At 37.7% G+C, this 16,427-nt stretch overlaps 1 long non-coding RNA gene across 1 annotated transcript in view; it reads right to left on the bottom strand.

The window, feature by feature from the left end:
- Positions 1 to 305: 305 nt before the first annotated feature.
- Positions 306 to 16,427, bottom strand: part of LOC107133135 (uncharacterized) — a 38,841-nt gene continuing 22,719 nt past the window's right edge. The window contains exon 4 of the long non-coding RNA XR_009490541.1: positions 306 to 2,813. This is a non-coding gene — a long non-coding RNA (uncharacterized lncRNA). The remainder of the gene's footprint in view (positions 2,814 to 16,427) is intronic.

The raw sequence follows: 16,427 nt of genomic DNA, 5'->3' as shown, positions 1-16,427 counted from the left end.
GATACTTCTGTCCTGTTTTAGCCACTATTATTTTGTCCTTTGCAATAGCAACCAAATGGTATCCTAAGAGAGATGTCCTCCTGTCCAGTTTCAAGGTTTTGAGCGTTAGAATTGCCTGCCTTTTTCAAGTGCTGTTGGTAAAGCAGGACGAGGTGACAGTCCACTCAGAGAGAGAAAACAAACAGCATTCTATGTAATCTAAATATACCTCACTATATGTAAGAGTTATCCGTGATCATATATGTAATTATGGTTGTTGTAAACTGAACCATATTTTAAATACATCAGGAAATTTACTATGGATAATCATTTATAGAGTGAAACAATACTTTCTAAAGTGAATAAGTATGACCTAATTTACATTTTTAATCCAAATTTTTACATATTTTGTTTGACTGAAGTAGGACATACCTACATATAAGATATGAACATGCTATATACCTACTCTTTATTTTTGGATGTCTATAAGGTACTAGACTTTGTGCTAGGCACTTTAAAGGACTCAAAATATTTTTAATAGAGCATTATGTGTATTTTATTATTGAGGATATTTAGCTGTATTAGAAAAGATGATAGAAATAAGTGGATGGATGAAACCCACAAAATGTAAGTTATACAAGATTTAAGTTAAGCTTAGTGGAGATGTTAAACAGAGACAATGAGTAACAAGAAGCTTGTGAGGATTAGGCAGAATTCTACAGTTATGTGTATCCAAGGGCTCAAACTGTCAGAAGGAACTTTTTACCCTTAGATGACACCTCGGTAAGTTTCCTCTTTCAGTGAGGAAATCTGTTCAGCTACAAACAGGAATTCAGGAGTCAGGCTTGACTATTTCATCTCTCTCTTTCCTCACATCCAGTCCATCACAAAGTCCTGTGGATATAACTTCAAAATAGTTCCTGATTTCATGCACTTCGCTCCATTTTTCCCATTATGGCCCCAGTCCAAACTAATGTCCCTTCTTGTCCAAATTTCAGCAATTGCCACCTAATGGGTTTCTCTCAGTTCACAGATTGCAGGATTATTGCCTTAGAACACAAATATCATCTTGACCTACCTCTGCGCAAAGCCCTTCACTGGCTCCCATAATCTTTTTTAAAGTTTCAAAAGTCTCTGTGAGAAATAGTCCCTGCCTCCCACTCCACTCTTAGCTTCTCCATGTTCCTGCTGTCCCCCTTTCTAGGCTGTCTCAATATTCTTACCTCCTTTTATTTGCCCGAACATGCCAAGTTCTTTCCTTCCTCAATCCCTGGGATTGAAACACTCTGTTCCTACCTCTTCCAAGTTCAGTCTTATTTATCCTTAAGACCTCAGCTCAAACATCATTTGCTCAAGGAAGCCTTTAACCCCCAAGTCTACACTAGATCCCCTGATGTTTACCCAGACTTCTCTGAGCTCTTCCTTCCCAGGGATTACCACAAGTCCAAAAAATATTTACTAAAGATTTATTGAACATTCTAGACACTGTGGACACAGCAGTAACAAAGCAAAGTCACTGCTCTCATACATATACATTCTACTATATTAAGTTAGGTGGTTGGTTGGATAATGTCCATCTCTGCCCCAGTCTATGCAGGCAGGCACCCTACTGACTTATTCACCACTATATCCCCAGTGGTTTACACTGTTCCATACATGGAGAAGGTACTTAGTGAATATTTGTTAAACAAATAGATACACCCTCACAGCCAACATTCCCTATAGATCGTATTTTATCACTAAAATCTGATTTCTGTACAAGATTCACACTTTCTTTGGTGCCCATGGGCTAAAGGTAATTTTAAGTGTTGCTTCAGCAGTTCTGACCCTTCTGAACAATAGCTTTCATTTATATAGTAGGTTGCAAAGTGTTTTTTAAAATATTATCTTTATGACAGTCAGGTAAGGAAAACAAAGGTAGTCTCATTTTTCAGATATTAAAATTAAAAATCAGAAACCTCCTAAAGGGCTCACATTAGTAAGTGACAAGGCCAGGGCCAAATCTTAGCTTTTTTGATTTCTTTCTTTTTTTAAAAAACTATTCTAAGCTCCCTTATCCCCTTTCCCAAAGTTAAAATCTTACTCACCTGATAAGAGATCAGAATAAAGGAAACTAAACTCTTGAGAATGTAACAAATCCTCAATTTTTTCTTTTGGGAAATGAGAAGGGAAAAGATGAACTATAAAAACAACTGGAAAACAAGGATTAAAATGGCAATAAGTACATATCCATCAATACTTTAAACATCAATGGAGTAAATGCTCTGATCAAAAGACACAGAAAGACAGATTGGCTAGAAAAACAAAAATCTACAACATAATGCCTATAAGACTAATTTCGGGGTAAAAAAACCTACCGAGACTAAAAGTTAGGGGTAGAAAAAGATGTTTCATGCAAGTGGAAATGGCAAGAAAGTGAGAGTAGCAATACTTATACCAAATAAAAGAGACTTCATACAAAGACTGTAACAAAAGACAAAGAAGCACACTGTGTAATGATAAAGCGGTCAATACAAGAAGAGGAGATTATACTCATTAGCACATATGCACCCAATATAGGATCACCTAAATATATAAAACAAATACTAACAGAGATAAAGGGAAAAACTCACAGGAATAAAAAAAAAAATAGGAGACATTAACACCCCACTGACATCAAAGGACAAATTATCCAGACGGAAAGCAGTAAGACAGCAGAGGTGCTGAATGGCACAGTAGACCAACTGGACTTGAGACTTTCCTTGCTGTCCAGCGGTTAAGACTCCATGCTCCCAATGCAGGGGGTGCAGGTTCAATCCCTGGTCAGGGAAATTAAGATTCCACATGCTGCACAGCTGGAAAAAAAAAAAAAAAGTAGACCAGTGGGAATTAATTGAAATTTACAGGACCCTACAACCAAAGAAAATCAGAATACACATTCTTTTCAAATGTGCATATGACATTCTCTAGGATAGATGAAATACTAGGTCACAAAACAAACTTCAATTTCAGAGAATAAATTTATATCAAACATGTTTTCTGACTGCAAAGGTATGAAATTGGAAGACAACCACAGAAAGAAAAATGGGAAAAGAATGAATACGTGGAGACTAGACAATATGCTATTAAAAAATCAATGAGTCAATGATAAAATCAAAGAAGAAATCAGAAATACCTTGAGACAAACAAAAATAGAAACACAATCTTATAAAAATCTATAGTAAGCAGCAAAAGTAGTTCTAAAAGAGAAGTTCAGAGTGATACAAGCCTTCCTCAAGAACCAAAATCTCAAATAAACAGTCTAACCTACCACCTAAAAGAATTGTAAAAAGAACAAACAAAACTCAAAGTCAGCATAAGAAGGAAAATAATGAACATCAGGGAGGAAATAAGTAAAATAGAGATTAAAAAAAACAGTGGAAAAGATCAATAAAACAAAAAGGTTTTTTTTTTAAAGATAAACAAAGTTAACAAACCTCTAGCCAGGCTCACCTGGACGAAAAGAGAGAGGATTCAGATAAAACAATAAATGAAAGAAGAGAGATAACAACTGATACAATGGAAATACAAAAAAAAAAAAATTGTAAGAGGATATTATAAACAGTTATACGCCAACAAATTGGACAAGCTACAAGAAATGGACGAGTTTCTAGAAACATACACCCTGCCATAACTGAGTCAATAATAAACAGATATTTGAACAGTTAGATCACTAGAAACAAAATCAAATCTGTAATTTTAAAAAACAAAATTCTCTGCACACTGAAGTCTAGAACTGGATTCCTTCACAGGGGAATTCTACCAAACATACAACATAGACCTTATACTGATCCTTCTCAAACTTCACAAAAATTGGAGGGGAGGGAACCCCCAAGTTCGTTCTATGAAACCACTATCCCCCTGACAAAGACACTACAAAAAAAAAATTATAGGCCAATATCTTTGATGAATACAGATGCAAAAAGGCTCAACAAAGGATTTCTGTGCTGGTACAGTGGACATCAATCTGCCTGCCATTGCAGGGGACACAAGTTCAAACCATGGTCTGGGAAGATTCCACATGCCATGGAACAACCAAGGCCCATGTGCTAGAGCTACTGAGCCCATGCTCTAGAGCCTGCAAGCTGCGACTACTGAGCCCGGGTACCACAACTCTTGAAGCCTGTGTAATCCAGGGCCCATGATCCAAAACCACTGAAATTTTGTGCCACAACTGCTGAAGCCCATGCACCCTAGAGCCCACACACCACAACTAATGAGCCCACATGCTGCAACTACTGAAGTCTGGGCGTCTAGAGCCTGTGCTCCACTACAAGATAAGTCACTGCAATGAGAAGCCTGTGCACCACAACGAAGAGTAGCCCCCACTCTCTGCAACTAGAGAAAACTCACAAGCAGCAAGGAAGATCCAGCACAACCAAAAAAAAAGAAGAAGAAAAATCCTCAGCAAAATATTAGCAAACTGAGTCCAACAATACATAAAAGGATCATATATCATGATTAAGTTGGATTCATTCCAGGGTTGCAAAGATGGTTCAACATATGCAAATCAATCAATGTGATACACTGAATTAATAAACGAAGAGACAGAAGCCACATGATCATCTTAATAGGTTCAGAAAAAGCACTTGATAAAATTCAACATCCATTCATGACAAAAACTCTCACCAAAGTGGCTATAGAGAGAAAATATCTCAACATACTAAAAGCTATTTACAGCAAACCCACAGCCAACATAATACCAACAGCGAAAAGCCAAAAGCCTTCCCACTAAGTTTAGGAACAAGACGGGGATTCCCACTCTCACCATTTCTATGCAATATAGGAAGTCTTAGCCACAGCAATCAGACAAGAAAAAGAAATAAAAGGCATCCAAATTAGAAGGGAAGAGGCAAAATTGTCCCTATTTGAGATAACATGATACTCTACATAGAGAACCCTAAAGTCTCCATACAAAAACTATTAGCATTAATAAATGAATTCAGGAAGGCAACAGGATACAAGATTAATATACAGAAATCTGTTGCATTTATTTACACTAACAATGAAATATCAGAAAGAGAAAGTTAAAAAAAATCCAATTTAAAAATAACATCAGAAGAATAGTAAAATACCTAGCTATAAACTTAACCAAGGAAGCAAAGACCTATAAACTGAAAACTATAAAGCACTGATAAAGGAAACTGAAGAGATGATTCAAAGAAATAGAAAGATATCCCATGCTCTTGGATTGGAAGAATTAATATTACTAAAATGGCCATACTACTCAAAGTAATCTACAGATTTAATGCAATCAAAATACTCATGACATTTCTCACATGACTAGACAAATAATCCTAAAATTTATATGGAATGACAGAAGTCCCAGAGTTGTCAAAATAATCCTAAGAAAAATGAACAAAGCTGGAGGCATAACCCTTCTAGACTGTGGAGAGAACTTCAAAGCTACCATAATCAAAACAGCATAAAAAGCTACCATAGTCAAAACAGCATAAAAAGCTACCATAGTCAAAACAGCATGGTACTGGCACAGAAGGAGGATATACGGATCAGCTATATGGATATATGACAGATATATGGATCCACAGAACACAATAAGAGCCCAGAAATAAATCCATATATCTACAATCAATTAATTTATAAAAAAGGAGGCAAGAACATACAATGGAGAAAAACAGTCTCTTCAACAAGTGGTGCTGGGAAAAGTGGATATCTTTATGTAAATCAATGAAGTTAGAACACTCTACACCATAGACCAAAGGAAACTCAAAATGGCTTAAACGCCTAAATATATGACATGACATCATAAAACTCATAGAATAGAATATAGGAAAAATATTCTCTGACACAATTCATAGCAATATTTTCTTTTTAGATCAGTCTTCCAAGGCAAAAGAAATAAAAGCAAAAATGGAAACTAATCAAATTTAAAAGCTTTTTCCTAGTAAGGGAAGCCATAAACAAAATGAAAAGACAAACTATAGAATAAGAGAAAATATTTGCAAATAATGTGACTGACAAGAGGTTAATATCCAAAATATACAAACAGCTCATATCACACTATATTGGAAAAAACAAATAACCTAATCAAAAAATGGGCAGACGACTTAGACATTTCTTCAAAGAAGACAAACATTTAGCCAACAGGCACGTGAAAAGATGCTAATTAGTAGAGAAATGCAAATCAAAACCACAATGAAGTATCATCTCACACTGGTCAGAATGGCTATCATTTAGAAGTCTACAAATAACAAATACTGGAGAGGATGTGGAGAAAAGGGAACACTCTCACTGTTGATAGAAATGTAAATTAGTGAAGCCAGTATGTGAAACAGTACCGAGGTTTCTTAAAAACTAAAAACAGAGCTACCGTATGATGCACCAATCCCGTGCAGGATATACCCAGAAAAAACAAAAACGAATTCTAAAAGGACTTTCCTGGTGGCTCAGTAGTGAAGAGTCCACCTGCCCAAGCAGGAGATGTGGGTTCCATCCCTGGGTCAGGAAGATCCCCTGGAGAAGGAAATGGCAACTCACTTCAGTATTTTGCCTGGGGAAGCCCAAGGACAGAGAAGCCTGGCAGGCTACAGACCACAGGGTCACAAAAGACTTAGCAATTAACCAACTACAAAAGCAAAATTCTAAAAGACACATGCATCTCAATGCTCATAGCATCACTGTTTATGACAGCCAAGACATGGAAACAACCTAAGTGCCCATTAAGACAATTAGCTTACGAAGATATGATACACACAAACACACAATATTACTTGGCCTTAAAAAATAATGAAATACTGCACTTGCAGCAACACAGATCGACCTAGAGAATATTACATTTAGTGAAATAAATCAGAGAAAGATGAGTACTATATGATATCACTTACATGTGGAATCTAAGAAAATAATACAGTGAATTTATATACAAGACAGAAACAGACTCTCAGACACAGAAAAACTTAATGGTTACCAAAGGGGAAACGGAGGTGGGGATAAATGAGCAGTATGGGATTAACAAGTACAAACGTTTATATATAAAGCAAATAAGCAACAAGGATTTACTGTATAGCACAGGGAATTTTTTTTTTTTTTAGCACAGGGAATTACATCCAATATTTTATAATAATCTATAATGGGAAATAGTCCAAAATATATTTTTTCTGCATCACTTTACTGTGTATCTGAAACTAACACAATACTGTAAATAAACTGTACTTCAATTTTAAAAACAGAGAGGAAGGAGTAAAATCCCGGAATTAACAGCAGAGTAAGACTGCAGCTAAGGTTAGAGTCATCTGGGGGGCTCTGAGACCAAAGTGGGCAGAAATGGCGAGTGGGAGTGTGAGGGAGAGCAGAAATCAGCATGACCTGTCACTGGGACAGCTGGCTACACCTTTACATTTTGAGAACGACTGTCAGCTGAAGGATTACTCCTTGGGTAAAAAACCAAGATACTACTAAAGAGAGGGAATGAATGATCTTTTCAGGGAGGACTAAGATGACAGAAAACTGCAATGGCCATCTCTCCTTTTGCCTGAACTGCATGCATTCCCTTCTTTCAAAACCCCAGTTTTGCTTTGGGGAACCACTCATTCTCCACTGCTCATAGTCTGGTCAATCAAGAAACTGCAGACCAGACTCACCTCTTTGGACATCCTTGGTGGTGCAGTGGATAAGAAGCCACCTGATGATGCAGGGGACATGGGTTCTATCTCTGGTCTGGGAAGATTCTACATGCCGTGTGTGTCTGCATGCGTGTGTGTGCATGCACACGCACACACAGTCATATCAAACTCTTCTATCCTCCTTCCCTTCCTTCCTCCCTCTTCAGTGAGCCATTGGTTGTTTACTAGCATATTGTTCAGCCATTTTTAATTTGTGTTTTTGCAGTTTTTTCTTGTTGACTTCTAGTCTCATACCATTATGATCAAAAAAGATGCTTGATATTTCAGTCTTCTCAAATTTATTGAGACTTGTTTTATAACCTAGCATGTGACCTATCCTAGAGAATGTTCCATGTGCACTTGAAAAGAAAGAATATTCTTCTGCTTTTTTCTTTTCATTTTTTTGGCTGCACTGCATGGCTTTCAGGATCTTAGCTTCCTGACATTGATCGAACCTGAACCTTTGACAGTGAAAGTATGGAGTCCTAACCATTGGACCACCAGGGAATTCCCTATTCTTCTGTTTTTAGACAGAATGCTCTCTATGTGTCTGTTAAAAGTTCATCCGATATATATAAGGCCAATATTTTCCTATTGATTTTCCACTTGGACAATCTGCCCATTGATATAAGTGGGGTGTTGTAAATCCCTTATTATTGTGTTACCATCAATTCTTTCCTTTATGTTTGTTAATTCCTCCCACAGGTATTTAGATGCTCCTATGTTGGGTGACTATGCCAAAGCCTTTGACTGTGTGGATCACAATAAACTGTGGAAAATTCTTCAAGAGATGGGGATATCAGACCACCTGATCTGCCTCTTGAGAAATTTGTATGCAGGTCGGGAAGCAACAGTTAGAACTGGACATGGAACAATAGACTGGTTCCAAATAGGAAAAGGAGTACGTCAAGGCTGTATATTGTCACCCTGCTTATTTAACTTATATGCAGAGTACATCATGAGAAATGCTGGACTGGAAGAAACACAAGCTGGAATCAAGACTGCTAGGAGAAATATCAATAATCTCAGATATGCAGATGACACCACCCTTATGGCAGAAAGTGAAGAGGAACTAAAAAGCCTCTTGATGAAAGTAAAAGTGGAGAGTGGACAAGTTGCCTTAAAGCTCAACATTCAGAAAACAAAGATCATGGCATCCGGTCCCATCACTTCATGGGAAATAGATGGGGAAACAGTGGAAACCGTGTCAGACTTTATTTTGGGGGGCTCCAAAATCACTGCAAATGGTGACTGCAGCCATGAAATTAAAAGACGCTTACTCCTTGGAAGGAAAGTTATGACCAACCTAGATAGCATATTCAAAAGCAGAGACATTACTTTGCCAACAATGGTCTGTCTAGTCAAGGCTATGGTTTTTCCTGTGGTCAAGTATGGATGTGAGAGTTGGACTGTGAAGAAGGCTGAGCACCGAAGAATTTATGCTTTTGAACTGTGGTGTTGGAGAAGACTCTTGAGAGTCCCTTGGACTGCAAGGAGATCCAACCAGTCCATTCTGAAGGAGATCAGCCCTGGGATTTCTTTGGAAGGAATGATGCTAAAGCTGAACCTCCAGTACTCTGGCCACCTCATGCGAAGAGTTGACTCATTGGAAAAGACTCTGATGCTGGGAGGGATTGGGGTCAGGAGGAGAAGGGGATGACAGAGGATGAGATGGCTGGATGGCAACACTGACTCGATGGACGTGAGTCTGGGTGAACTCCGGGAGTTGGTGATGGACGGGGAGGCCAGGCATGTGCGATTCATGGGGTCGCAAAGAGTCGGACACAACTGAGTGACCGAACTGAACTGATGTTGGGTGAATATATATTAACAGTTGTTATATCTTCTTGTTGGATTGATCCTTTGATCACAATGTGATGTCCTTCCTCGTCTCTTGTGACAGTCTTTGATTGAAAGTCTATTTTTTCTGATATAAGTATTACTATCTCAGCTTTCTTTTTATTTCCGCTTGCAGAGAATATGTTTTTCTGTCCCCATACTTTAGTCAGGGGCTTCCCTGGTGGCTCAGATGGTAAAGAGTCTGCCTGCAGTGTGGGAGACCCAGGTTCAATCCCTGGGTTGGGAAGATCCCCTGGCGAAGGAAATGGCAACCCACTCCAGTATCCTTGCTTGAAAAATCCCATGGACTGAGGAGCCTGGCAGGCTACAGTCCATGGGGTAGCAAAGAGTTGGACACGACTGAGCAACTTCATTTTCACTTTTCACTTTCATTTTCACACTTTAGTCTGTGTGTCTTTAGATATGAAGTCAGTCTCCTGTAAGCAGTCACTATATTATTTCACTTGGAGCATTTAGTCCATTTACATTTAAAGTAATTATTGGTGGGTATGTATTTATTGCCATTTTGTTAATTGTTTTCTGATTGTTTTTGTAGTTCCTTTTTATTCCTATCTTCTTTTTCTCTCTTCTGTTGTGACTTGATGACTATCTTTAATATTGTTTGAATTCCTTTCTCTTTTGTGTGTGTGTGTATGTATCATAGGTTTTTGGTTTGTGGATATGTTTATGTGTGTGTATCAAATTATTTTAAATTGCTGCTTTCTTAAGTTTAAATGTGTTCTACTATTCCCCTTGCACTCACATTTATTTTTTGATGTCATGTTTTACATTTTGTGTGTGTGTATCCCTTAACTATTTATCATGATATAGATGGTTTTACTACTTTTAACTTTCCTATTAGATTTGTAAGTGGTTGATCTACCACCTTTACCTAAAGTTTGCCTTTACCAGACTTTTCCCTTCGCAATTTTCATATTTCTAGTTGTGGTCTTTTCTTTCCTATTTACATAAGTCCCATTAACCTCTCTTGTAAAGCTGGTTTGGTGGTGCTGAATGCTTTCAGCTTTTGCTTATCTGTAAAACTGTATCTCTTTCAAATAAATGAGAGCCTTGCTGGATTGAATATTCTTGGTAGTGGGTTTTGTTCTTTCATTACTTTGAATGTATTGTGCCACTCCCTTCTGGTCTGCAAAATTTCTGCTGAAAAGTCAGCTGATTGTCTTATGGGAGTTCCCTTGTACACAACTAGTTGCTTTTCCCTTGCTGCTTGTAATAGTCTCTCTAAATTTTGACATTTCAGTTATAATATGTCTTGGTATGGACTCCTTTGGGCTTCCCAGATGGCACTAGTGGTAAAGAACCTGCCTACCAACGCAGGAGATGTCAGAGACTCAGTTTGAGCCCTGGGTCGGGAAGATCCCCTGGAGGAGGGCATGGCAACCCACTCTAGTATTCTTGCCTGGAGAATCCCATGGACAGAGGAGCCTGGTGGGCCACAGTCCATAGGGTTGCAAGGAGTCAGACATGACTGAGCAACTGACACACACACACACAGAGACTTCTTTGGGATTCATTTTATTTGGGACTTTTTGTGCTTCCTGGATCTGGATGTCTGTTTCATTTCTGAGGTTAGGAAAGTTGTCAGCCAATTATTTCTTCAAATAAGTTGTCTGTCCTTTATTCTCTCTCTTTTCCTTCTGAAACCGTATAATGTGGATGTTAGTATGCTTGATGTTGTCTCAGAGGTCTCTTAAATCATCCTCACTTTATTTTTAATTCTATTTTTCTTTTTTCTGATCAATGAGGGTGATTTCCACTACTCTGTCTTCCAGTTCACATATATCATTTAATATACTGTTAATTCCTTCTAGTATATGTTTTAATTTCAGTTTTTGTACTCTTCAACTCTGCTTGGTTCTTGTTTGTATTTCCTAACTCTTTGTTAAACTTATCACTATGTTTATCCATTCTTCTCCTGAGTTTTTTGAGAATCTTTTTGATCATTATCTTGAATTCTTTATTTCTAGCAAAGACTCTATCCACTCTTCTAGTTCTAATACTAGGGCTTTGTCTTGTTCTTTCTTTGGAATATATTCTTCTGTATCCTCATTTTGCCTCTGTGTCACCTCACTTCTGAATTTTCTATTTCTGATTTGTGTTTTTCTTTCACGTCTGGTATTATCTTACTAATCTGTTTTGGCTCATTTTGAAATAGAAGAGTACAGTACCCTTTTAATTTGTAGACGAGTATTCTTGGCATGCATTCATTGTAGGGATATCATTCTGCTTCTTACTTTTTTTTTCTTATAATAAGTTTTAAGAGATTTGACTTCAATAATTTTCTGTTCTTTTTTAATATTTATGGATTTATTTGGCTGTGCCAGGTCTTAGTTGCAGCATGCAGAATCTTCAGTCTTCATTTCGGCATGCAGGATCTTCAGTTGTGGCATGCAAACTCTTAGTTGCAACATACATGGTCTAGTTCCATGACCAGAGATTAAACCTGGGCCCCCTGCAGTGGGAACACAGAGTCTTAGCCACTGGACCCCGGGGACGTCCCTTCTCGTCTTTATTTTTATGGGAAGTTTATTGTCCCGGACTTTCAGAAAGAAAAATTAGCATGGCTTTTCCAACATCACGGAGTTTCCATTCTGTGTTACATCAACAATTGTTGTTTTGTTATTAATGCTGGTGATGGTGGGGTTTCTTTTTCTTTTTTTTTAGAAAGTGGGGATGTTTCAAAAATGAAATGCCTTATTTATAAGATTTTGCTCTCTTCTCTCATTTTTTCTTGGTCCTTCTCTTTCCTTCCTCTCTATATTCCTTATCACAATAAACTGCTGGAAGGGAGCTCTGGCTGGTCCACCTGCTTCAGATCTTACCATGATCCCCTTGCCTCCCTCCAGTGCATGCTGCATGCTAAGTTGCTTCAATCATGTCCGACTCTTTGAAGCCCCATGGACTGTAGCCCGCCAGGCTCCTCAGTCCATGGGATTCTCCAGGCAAGAATACTGAGTGGGTTGCCATTCCCTTCTCCAGGAGATCTTCCCGACCCAGGGATCAAACCTGCATCTCTTACGTCTCCTGCATTGGCAGGTGGGCTCTTTACCACTAGCAACACCTGGGAAGCCCAGGACGGACGGTAAAAGTCTTCTCACATTTGGTTCTTTTCTCGAAGTGGCTTTCCATGCTTGTCAGTGAATATCTGTTGGATTTCTCCTGGTCCGGGCCTGGAAGATGGCCAGTTGCATCTCTGTCCTTTATCCTGTGCAGATACTGATACAATCCAGTTTCTGAGATTATTAGTGGTTTGTGTGTGTTTGCAGGGTTCTGGAGTTTCCTTATAACCTAGCTGTGTTGTAAACGTTACCCATAGGTTAGGTAACTTTATTATCCAGCAGTTCTGTCTGCTTTTATGTGAGGATTCAGAGAAAATGAAAAACGATTTCACAGCCGCTGTCCTTGCCACTGCCCTGTTCTCCAAGGCCCCAGATTAAGAATCATTTACATTTATGTATCAAAGAATGTACCAAATTACGTTACATTTATTACATTTATAAATAAATTATAAATAATATTTATAAATAAATAATGTAATTACATCTATTAATTACATTTATAGAACATAGCATAATGATGAGAGGTAATAGCATACCTAATGCGGCTGAGAAGGGGCGAAGAAGGAGGTATGGAGGGAAGTGCATTGAGCACTAATTTCCTCATCTTACTCAGGGAGGGAACTAAGAGATACCTTCTGAAACTGATGGATAAAATGACAGTACACCCTGATTACCCAGAGGATTCTCCAAAGAACTGTTAGAAAAAATAAAATTCAGTAAAGTGGTTAATTGTGAAATTAACTGGTAGAAATCAATAGCTCTGCAACATAATTAACATCTCAAGTGCTTGCTATGTGGCAGGCACTTTTCAAAGAACTCTTCAAAAATAAATTGCTTAATCTTCTAAACAATTCCCTCAAGTAGGCACTATTATTATTATCCACATTCTGTGGGAAAGGAAACTGTGGCACATAGAGAGCTTCAATAACTTGCATTAATTCACAAAGCTAAAGATCAGATTTAAATCAGGCAGTAAGGCACAAAAGCCTATGCTTTGGCTTCTTTGCTTTTAAACCCCCACCAATTCAAGAACATACAAAGGAATATCTTTCTGTTAATCAAAGCACATAATAGACAATATGTTTGGGAATCATATAGGAAATGTGCAGACCTACATGAAAAAACTAAGTTTCTGTGAAGATATGCAAAATAAGATTCAAATAAATAGGATTACTATACTTTAATATTAAACAAGGCAAGACAAGAGTAATAAAATATCAACTCAGTTATCTCTAAACGTATATTTAAATTATCTCAGAATTGCTCAATTATCTCAAAATTTAATCTGACTTCAACTTCTAAAAAACTAGTAAGATTTTAGGGGGGACTAGACAAATTGATTCTAAGGGGGAAAAGCATGAGTTTCATATGGAATATAAACATGTGAGATAGGCCATGAAAAAACATTTTTAAAAGAATAACATTTTTTTTTAATGTTTAAAAGTGTTTAAAAATAAACATTTAAAAAGAATAATTCCCAGTGGAATGGGAAGGATTGCTCTATCATACATTTTTTAAATAACAGAAATAGAAAGCTACAGTAATTGACAGTTTGGATCAACACAAGAACAGAGAGACATACCAATGCAAAAGAGATCCAAACACATATAGAATTTTTATATATGACAAAGGGATCATTGCAAAGCAATAGAGGAAGGTAGATTATTCAATGAATTTGGGAACACTGGCAAATCATTTGGAGGAAAACAAAGCTGGAAGCTTTCTCGCCCCTACACTAAAATAAATTCCAGGTATATCAAAGACTGAAAAATGGGGGAGATAGAAATGCTGATCAAAGGGGACAGACTCCAAGTTGTAAGAGGAATAAGTTCTGGGGATCTTACAAACTACTTGTTTACACACTATCTGTAACTACCCTTCTAGAGAGAAGTTTCATCCATTCTACTTGTTTTCTTTTCATCTATATCTAAATTAAATATTCTTAAATAATAGAGCAAATATGCAATAAAGGTAGAAGAGTTTTCTTCTTCATCTTGTACCCTTCTAGACTATTTGAAAAGAAAAAGTTGTGAGCCTGAGCAACTCCAAAAATACTAATAATTGAAAACAAAAGTCAAAATCTTCTATACCTATATCCATGCATGATTGTTAAGATTTATCCATTATTAACAGTTTTATATTGAAGTGTTAATTTATTTTAATAATTTTATATGGCTTTTTTGTGTCCTAAGATTTAGTAGCTAAGAATTCTTTTGTATAAATCACCTAGTGGATCATGAGAAGAAATACAATCCAATGACCTAGACCTCAGGCTTTGAGGCCAGAAGAATGTGGATTTGAATCCTGACTTTTCAACCAAGACAAGATATTGGAACTCTGTTCCCAGTTTTCCCATCTGTAAAGTGGAAACAATAAAAATGATAAATAAATGACCCTTCTACTTCCTAGGGTCATTGTGAGAAGGGAGCTAAATAATGCATGTAAAATGTTTAACACACTGCCTGGAACATTTTAAGTTGTCTGCTATTATCCTCATTTTATTGAGGGTGAAGCCACAATGTTCATTTCATGTTTCCACAAAGGGCCTACTATTCATTCTTGGTAAAATCTTAGTAACTTGAATCAACCATAACTTTCACAAAGAAGAAAAAAATGGGAGGCAAGGGAGACCTAAGTAAGAACAGTCAATATGTTTAAAGAGGAGCACTTAAGGAGAATAACACCAGCTAACATGAATCAGCCTCTTAAATCTGAAAAGTACCTATAGATTTCCTAACAATTAGTTCTTATGAAAAGTTATGTTTACTCCTCAGGAAGAGTCTGAGATTTTATTTAATTACCTTGACTTCAGTCCCAGGTCTTGGCAATATTCTTCTGGCATTCTCTGCTCTATGAGGCTTCAGGACAGGCAAGTGAAAGCACAGCCCTCAAAGAGTTCTATTCTTCCCCAGTAGTAGCCTCTCCATTGTTAATTATTCAGAGGTTTTTAAAGGAAGAGATTGTTTAAGGGATAATTCTGCTTGACTTTGTAAAGAGCCTTGAGACAGTAGAGGCAGAGCCTGACTGGTATCAGGAGCCAGTTGAGGAAGGAGTCAGCCCTACGGCTGGAGAATCTTCCAGAAAGACTGACCTTTATAAATGCCTCTGTAAACCCAGAAGTCGATGCATCGGGAAGGGGGCACATAGGGCTTGAATTCCAGAGAAAGTAAATTCTGATCCTAATTCTGGTACCCAGTGTCTGAGCATCTTCAGTCCATCTTCAATTAGTCATTCATTCATCCAATACCTGTCACTCACCACCTGTGCTAAGTACTGGAAATATAGCGACAAATAAAAGCAGTTATCTCTAGATCAGATAGATATAGTTATGAGATATAGATGGCAGCATTTCCCAGATATTTAGTCAAACATTATTCCAGGTGTTTCTGTAAGAGTGTTTTATGAATGAAATTAACATTTAGATGGGTAGACTGTAACAATAGATTAGATTACAATTTTAATCACTAGAGTAGAGCAGATTGCCCTCTATACCATGAATGGGCCTCATTCAATCAGTTGAAGGCAACTGAAAAAACAAAAGACCAAACTTCCCCTGAGTAAGAGAGGATTCTCCAGCAGCCTGCCCTCAGACTTCCTCTGCAACATCAGCTCTCTCTGCCGGCCTTCAAACTGGAACATCAGCTTTCCCTGGGTCTCCACCCTGCTAGCCCACCTTACAGCCTGGACTCATTAGTCTCCATGACTGCACACATACAGATCCTATGGGTTCTGTTCTCTGGAAAACACTAAAACATCTTTCTGAGAATGATAAGAAAGTATCCCAAGGTTGATGCTGACACCCACTGAGGGAAGGAGGGGGGGACTCTGGCATCCTTGGATAAGCACACTTTGCACAGCAGCCATGAATGCATGCTTCTTGCCCAAGTCA

The sequence above is a fragment of the Bos taurus genome, chromosome 14 (genome assembly GCF_002263795.3).
Source record: "Bos taurus isolate L1 Dominette 01449 registration number 42190680 breed Hereford chromosome 14, ARS-UCD2.0, whole genome shotgun sequence".
Taxonomy (NCBI): domain Eukaryota; kingdom Metazoa; phylum Chordata; class Mammalia; order Artiodactyla; family Bovidae; genus Bos; species Bos taurus.
The sequence above is the reverse complement of the archived record's forward strand: the minus strand, read 5'-3'. Positions and strand labels throughout refer to the sequence as shown.